The following is an 8135-nucleotide window of genomic DNA, read 5'->3' on the forward strand; positions in this document are numbered from 1 at the left end:
TTTCCTGAAAAGGAATAGCCATATAAATTATTTTCCTTTTTGTATTATTTCTTTGTATACTGTAGTTGTTCCTTTTTAAAGAAAACAAGAAAATTTATAACCTTTCATGAAGTGTTCTTACCAGTTTTTTCATAAATTATTAAATAGAATGGTTGTTTAATGCAATTAGATCTTATACTACAAGGGTGGTTTTGATGGAATCTGGTTATATTCTTTTATATTAAATATCTATTATTTTAAAACTTCTAAAATATTTTGCCTAGGTTTGGATATTTAGCTAGCCATTTATAGCTCACATCTCTCTGTGAATATGCCTAGGTCCAAATTTTTAAAAGATATACATTCTATTATCTATGTTTATTCCTCATATAGATCCTGTTTCATATTTATATTTTACTCTATATCTAAAGTATACACACAAGTAAATCTTTTTTTAAATTTAAAATGGCACTTTGCACTCCAATAGAGGTAAAGATTAAATCTATGATGCATGTCCCATGGGCATGAACTAAGGAGGAGAGGATTGCTGGAAGAAAGAGGGGTACAGGGCAGACGGGGGCAAAGGGAGAAAATTGGGATAACTAATAGCATAATCAATAAAATTTATTTTAAAAATATAAAAAATAAATCTATGTATAGTGAGATGTTCTTATTCTGTAAAAAATGCATATCATTTGCTATCACTAGTACCTCTCAGCTCACTTTTCAAGGTTTCCATACAGGAAAGTTCTTTCTCCTGTGCAACATTTCTAGGTAACTTGCTTTCTGAGCCATTTACTCTATTAAACTTTGGAAGGTACATGAGTTCTGACTTGCCATTTTGGACTTTACTTTAAAAATTAGAACTTCAAGCAAAACATATTATTCTTTTGTTATTTATTACATTGTTATATAACATTTATTGTAATATAACTTATGCTATGAGAATTGGTGCTAATTATATTAGCCAGTAACCAAGTGTCCTTTATATTGATAAATGAATGCAACTATTTACAGGGCATATGGGATCTAAAGAGTGCTTTTATCTATGTTATTCCTTTTGTGTTATTAGACAAGATTCTAATTTACACTTTTCATCTTCTCTTTAATTGTGACAATTCTGTGCCAAGTTGAACAGTCCTCAGGTGTTTACATAGATACTATGTTTTATAGTTCTCCGATTTTAAAATACAATGAAGTTAAAAGCTATCAAAATTAAAAAAGGAATATACACCTTGCAAAAATAGTTTGGAAAAGTAATACACAGCCCTTAACAAGCAAAGTTTAGCAATCCCTGATGACTAAGAGAATCACATTTTGAGAGTTACCACATTATTACACTTGGAATATACAGCTCTCAACTACAACAAAAAAAGATATACAAAGAAACAGCAAACTCTGGACCATTCACAGGAAAAAAACTTGACAGAACCATCCCTGAGGAAGTTGAGACACTGGACTTACTAAAGAAAAACTTTAAATCAACCATCTTAAATATACTCAATGAGTTTAGGACACTTTGAACAAAGAACTAAAGAAAATCAGGAAAACAATGGATGAACAAAATGAGAATACCAATAAAAAAGAGTTACAGAAAGGAGACAACCAGAAATTCTGGACTAAAAAGTACCTGAACTGAAATGAACAATTCACTAGAGGGGTTCAACAACAGATCTGAAGTAAAAGGAAAGGTCAGCAAACTTGAAGACAAGTCCTTTGAAATTATCCAGTCTGAGGAGCAGAAAGAAAACTAAATGACGAAAGGGAACTGAGCCCTGACAGGGTATCTCAGTTGGTTAGAACACTGTCCAGACAGGCCAAGAGTCACAGGCTCCATTCCCAGTCAGGACACATACAAGAATCAACCAATGAGCTCTGACCAGTGTGGCTCAGTTAGTTGGGTGTCCTCCGGTTGCAGGTTTGATTCCCGGTCAGGTACATGCCTAGGTTGTGGGTTCAGTCCTGGACAGATGCATAGGAGAGGCAAACAGTAGATGTTTCTGTCTCTCATCAGTAGTTCTCTCCCTCTCTTTCTTCTTCCCCCCTCTCTAAAAACAAATAAATAAACTTTTAAAAATGTTTTAAAAAAAGAACCAACCAATGAACGCATAAATAAGTGGAACAAACCAATGTTTCTCTCTAGAGTAAAATTTAAAAAAATTTTTTTAAATGAAACACAGTTAAAGAACCTGTGGAAGGGCAGTGAGATGGCAAAGGATGAATATTGGAGAGAGCTTTACAGGATCTCACAGAATGATGGGGTTGGAGACATGGTTAAGAGGCAAATCTGATAGTTTCATGCTTTCTTTAGTAGGCCTGGTGAATTTAGCGAGCACACAGGAGATGGGAGACTGGGAGAGGAAGCGAATATTATGACTTCAGATTTAGACAGAGTCTGAGAGATGGAAAAAGGCACATAATGCTGAGCTTCGCAGTCCTAGAGCTCATAACTTCTATTAGAGGAAAGTGATTAAGAGCCTTCTAAACAACCTTGGTAACTGAGGAGATGATGTAGCAGACCAACATTTACTGAATGCCAAGAACAGCCCTGGCTGGCATGGCTCATTTGGTTGGGCCTCCTCCTGTACACCAAAAAGTCGCAGGTTCGATTCCCCATCAGGGCATATAGCCAGGGTATTGAGTTCGATACTCGGTAGAAGAAGGCAAATGATGGATGTTTCTCTCTCACATCTGTGTCTGTCTGTCTGTCTGTCTGTCTGCCTGCCTCCCTCCCTCCCCCTCTCTTTAAAAGCAATAAAAATACTTTCAGAGAGCCAAGAACAGAACCCTGAACAGGGATGTGGTGCTGAGATGAGGAGTAGAAACCCAGAAAGGAGCAGCAGGCAGAGAAGAGGGGCTGGATGTCCTCGGAGGCACCGTCGGATTAATGAGAGCGAGAGCACAGGAACCAGCGAGGAAGGCGAAGAATGTGCTGGAGCAAGGGTGTCCAACCTGCCACCTAGGACGGCTATGAATGCGGCCCAACACAAAATTGTAAATTTACTTAAAACCTGTTTTTTGCTCATTCGTTTTCGTTCGTGTTTATGTCTTTAACGTGTGGCCCACGACAACTCTTCTACCATGTGGCTGAGACTCCAAAAGGTTGGACCCCCCTGTAGGAGCAATGCTAAGCAAGAAACGCCACGCACCTACTAGGCGCTGAACTAACTGCCTTTTAATTATGATGCGCTTGACACACCCAAGCACACAACGCTCTGCGCGCTCATAACGTTCACCTACTTTGAGTGGGAAGCCGCGGGTGACCAGCCCAGAGGTGAGTCTGCGCGAGGCCTAGGCGGCCTGAGGGCATGAAGGGGCTTACCTGACCGGGCAGCTCTGGACTGCGGCCTGTCCGCGCGGCAGCCACCACCCAGTTTAAGTGCCCCGCAAGGCCCCGGGGGGAGCCCCTCCTCGCCACGAGGACCCAGCCTCCCTGGCCTGCGCGCCAGAGCGGGCGGAAACTGCGTGGCTCGACGTGCACCTCGCGCAACTCTCGTCACTGTGGGCAAGTCCCGCGAGAGGGGCAGGAGGCAGCTGGTTGCTGGGCAACGAGGCTAGGCTGCTCCCCCCGTCGGGTGCGGACTGGGGTCTGGGGTCTGTGGAGAGCAGAGTGAGGCTCCTGCCCTCTTTCTTCGCTTCGCAGACCTAGAGAATCCAACTTGATGACAATTTTCTGCAGGAAAGGGTAGTTTGCTCAATCCCAACACCCGCGTTCTCAAGGGTAGTGAGTTCCCCCACGGCTGTGGCTCTTTGAGGGCCCAAACCCCCTCAGCTCTGTCCCATGCAAGTGCTAGGTTTTTCTGGGGCACCCCCACCTCCCCAACAGAGCACTCCACACAGCTGGGCATTTCCCACGGTTGGTTGTTTGGCTTTGTTTCGTTCTCTGTAAGTTACAGGGATGGATCATTGGCAATCCAAATGCAACAGGCACTTCTTCTTTTTTAAACATGCTAAGGGGTTTCCTCTCTCACAATTATGCTGTCACAAGGTCCGACCCAAACTGAATAGCTAACACCTGTTCTATTAGTCTGACCATTTAAAGAAAAACCCTCCTTTGCCCCACTGGGGAGCACCAACCCAATTTCCACTTGGATCAATCACTTTCCCGGGTTCAGTCACCCCAGCCAGGGCTGCGACTTCCTTTTCTTCCTGTTTGTTCAGAGACACGAAGAGCCTAGGATGGCTCAGCTCTTCAGTGGACCTGTGATTGGGGGTTAGGACGTACACGTCAGTCTATCCCAGGGTGACCTGAGTTGAATGCGATAGTGTATTTGAATGCAATAAATGTACTCATGTTTAAACAAACAAACCAACCAACCAACCAACCAACCATTTTTGTGGGTTTCAAACTCTGAAATTCTGTATAATTCCTCTCTCTTACCATAAGCGGATCCTGTCACCTCTCCTCCTCTTTCATTTATTGGGAATAGTTTATTTTACATCAGGGGCCCCCAACCTCCAGGCCTGTTGGGAACCATGCTGCACAGAAGGAGGTGAGCTTGAATGTAATGGACTTGAATCATTTCGAAACCAGCCCCCTCCCCCTCGGTCTGTGGAAAAATTGTCTTCCACGAAACCAGTACCTGGCTGCTTTATGTAGACATTCCTTCAGGTCTATTTCGAATACACTTTTCATCCTCAGTAGAGCCTGTAAAGCCCTTTTGCTTGAACCAGAAGCTCTCTGGGCTTCACTTGGATATTATGACCAATCGTTTTATTTCTTGCCTCAGTGATTTTTAACTTTGCCCTTTTTGCAAGTTCCCATCCCTTGCTAAAACCAGCAGTGTGGTTTCTCCAGTCCCGCTGCAGAGATTCCAAATATTGCTGGTGAAAAGCAAAGAATTGGGCCGTCACTCTGCCACAAACACATGGTGCTCCTATGGCACTGGAGGCTATTTTGCCCATTCCTGTGACCTTGCTGTCACATGCACTCCAACGTGTCCTCCAGACTTCATGTAGTCTGCCTCAGGCTTTCCACTTGATCCCTCTCTACTTTTAGTAAATTTTTCTAAACATCTTTTAAATAAAAATGTGAAATATAAAAAGTATGAAAATAACAGGTATCAAATAATCCCCCACTCAGAAAAAACAAATATTGTCATTTTGTCATATCTTTCAATACTTTTTTCCCAAATATTTTTTAATGAAAAAAGTGTAGAGGAGAAAAAAAGTATTTTTCCTCTATCCTTCTCAGTTCTCAGCTGGGGATCCTGTAACAAAACAACAACCACAAAACAGATTAACAAGAGAAAAGCATACACATTTAATGTAAGTTTTGTGTGACATGGGAACCTTCATAAGGAAGGGACCCAAAGAAACAGTTAAACCTGAGTAAATAGTTACGCTAGGTTTGATGAAAAGTGGGGAGGTGTGGGGAAATGACAGTACAAAAAAGGGTGTGAGCTGAGTGTAGTAAACTGGGGGCAACAGCAAGGAAGGCCCATCTGTTCAGATTCCTCTTGGCATCCCTCTGACTAGGAGATAAAGATGCTCCTTTCCTGGACTTCTGGCCAAGATGGACGCACAGGTAGACACACTGTGCCTCCTCCCACAACTGAAAGAAGGACAACAATTTAAAAACAAAAAACAACCAGAACCAACAGAAAATTGAACTGTATGGAAGTCTGACAACCAAGGAGTTAAAAAAGAAACATCTATCCAGCCTGGTAGGAGGGTGGAGATGGGCAGCCAGGCAGAGAGGACTCACCTCAAGGTGGTGGCTGGAGGACCCCAGTGAGGCAGCGGATTGTGGAGCAGGGTGTGCAAGGCTGCAGCTGGCTGGCAAGGCAGCAGCGGGTGGACTGGGCAAGGTGGTGGATTACGGACTGGGTGGGCTCACATTCATGAGCAGATAAACAGGGAGAAACAACAGAAGCGGGACAGACTATGCAACCCAGGGCCCCAGCACGGGAAATAAAGTCTCAAACCACCGAATGGAAATACTTGGGGGGGAGGGTTGAGGCTGAGAGAGAAACTCCCAGCCTCACAGGAGAGTTCATTGGAGAGACCCACAGGGTCCTAGAACATACACAAGCCCACCCACATGGGAATCAGCGCCAGAAGGACCCAATTTGCTTATGTGAAGCAGGGGAAGTAACTGAAAGCCAGCAGAGAGCAGAACAAGCACTATTGTTCCCTCTTGGACCCCTCCCCCACATACAGTGTCACAACCCAGCAACTGGTTTGCCCTGCCCTGGTGAATATCTAAGGCTCCACCCCTCACTACGTAACAGGTGTGTCAAAACAAACAAACAAACAAAAAGGCCCAAATGAAAGAGCAGATCAAAGCTCCAGAAAAAATACAACTAAGCGATGAAGAGATAGTGAACCTATCAGGTGTGTTACAGAACAAGGGGGGGCCAAGGGCAATGTACTATTACCCTTGGTCTGCTAAAGACCAAGTGGTTCTCTCTTTCTGCACTGGCTGTAATCCTCTCTCTGCACTGCCACAAGTGAGTGATCCTCCCTGCACAATGGCTGTGGGAGTCCCCACTCTGGCAAAGCTGCGTGGTTCTTCCTCCAATGGCTGTGAGGATGGGGGGTTGCCACGCTGCCAAAGCCGAGTGGCGATTCTCTGCTAAAGCCACGGGGTGATTCTCACATGGCCATGGGAGTCCCCACTCTGGCAAAGCTGAGTGGTTCTCTCTGCACAATGGCTGCCACGTCTGGGTTTAAATCCCTACGCCAATCTTCCTCTGCAGCCCCATTTCCTACAATTGGCTACACTTGCCAGCACCCTCATATCTTTTCAGGTTTACTGGGCTGCCATCGTGAGTCTGGGCAGGCGTGGCCCCATGTCATGGAGCCAATCTTCTCCAAGCTCCCACACAGGCGCTGTAACTCGGGGGACCTGCCCCCACTTATGTCTTGGTGGGGAAGTTACTTCCATTCCCCTGGCTCAGAGCATGGCCACAGCTATTTAACATGTCTATACAACCAGTTAAAGGTTATAGATATGTTAAATGACCACACCAGAGGTTAGCTGCAAAGCTGTTGCTATGCAAAACAGCTCTCAGTGGCCCTGCTCCATGTGTTCCTTCCCCCAACCCACACCTGTTGGGGAGGGGGAGATATCCTAATATTTTCTGAACACCTTGAGCTCTGGACCCCATTCCAAATCCCTATTTGGGGTCCCCCATCTTGGCTGCACCCTGTTACAGGTGCACAGTTAAAAACACTGGTAATCAGGATGCTCACAGAATTGGTGGAATTTGGTCACAAATTAGATGAAAAAATGAAGGCTACTCTAAGTGAAATAAAGGAAAATGTACAGGGAACCAATAGGGATGGGAAGGAAACAGGGACTCAAATCAATGGTGTGGACCAGAAGGAAGAAAACATGCAACTAGAAAAGAATGAAGAAATGAGTTCTAAAAAATGAGGAGAGGCTTAGGAAGCTGTAGGACATCTTTAAATATCCCAACATCCGAATTATAGGGGTACCAGAAGGGGAAGAGGAAGAGCAACAAGTGGAAAAGTTATTTGAACAAATAATAAAGGAGAACTTCCCCATTCTGGCAAAGGAAATAGACTTCCAGGAAGTCCAGGAAGCTCAGAGAGTCCCAAAGAAGTTGGACCCAAAGAGGAATACACCAAGGCACATCATAATTACATTAGCCAAGATTAAAGATAAGGAGAGAATCTTAAAAATAGCAAGAAAAAAGAAGACAATTACCTACAAAGGAGTTCCCATCAGACTGTCAGCTGATTTCTCAAAAGAGATATTACAAGCAAGAACGGGCTGGAAAGAAGTATTCCAAGTCATGAAAGACAAGGACCTACATCCCAGATTACTCTATCCAGCAAAGCTTTAATTTAGAATGGAAGGGCAGATAAAGTGTTTCTCAGATAAGGTCAAGTTAAAGGAGTTCATCATCACCAAGCCCTTATTTTATGAAATGTTAAAGGGACTTATCTAAGAAAAAGAAGATAAGAAATACGAATAGTAAAATGACAACAAACTCACAATAATTAACAACCACACCTAAAACAAAAACAAAAGCAAACTAAGCAAACAACTGGAACAGGAAGAGAACCACAGAAATAGAGATCACATGGAGGGGTATCAACAGGGGAGTGAAGGGGGGAGTAAGGGGGAAAAGGTGTGGAGAATAAGTAGCATAGATGGTAGGTAGAAAAGACAGGGGGAGGGTAAG

The sequence above is a fragment of the Phyllostomus hastatus genome, unplaced genomic scaffold (assembly GCF_019186645.2).
Source record: "Phyllostomus hastatus isolate PE091 unplaced genomic scaffold, TTU_PhHast_1.1 phas_scaffold_385, whole genome shotgun sequence".
Taxonomy (NCBI): Eukaryota; Metazoa; Chordata; class Mammalia; order Chiroptera; family Phyllostomidae; genus Phyllostomus; species Phyllostomus hastatus.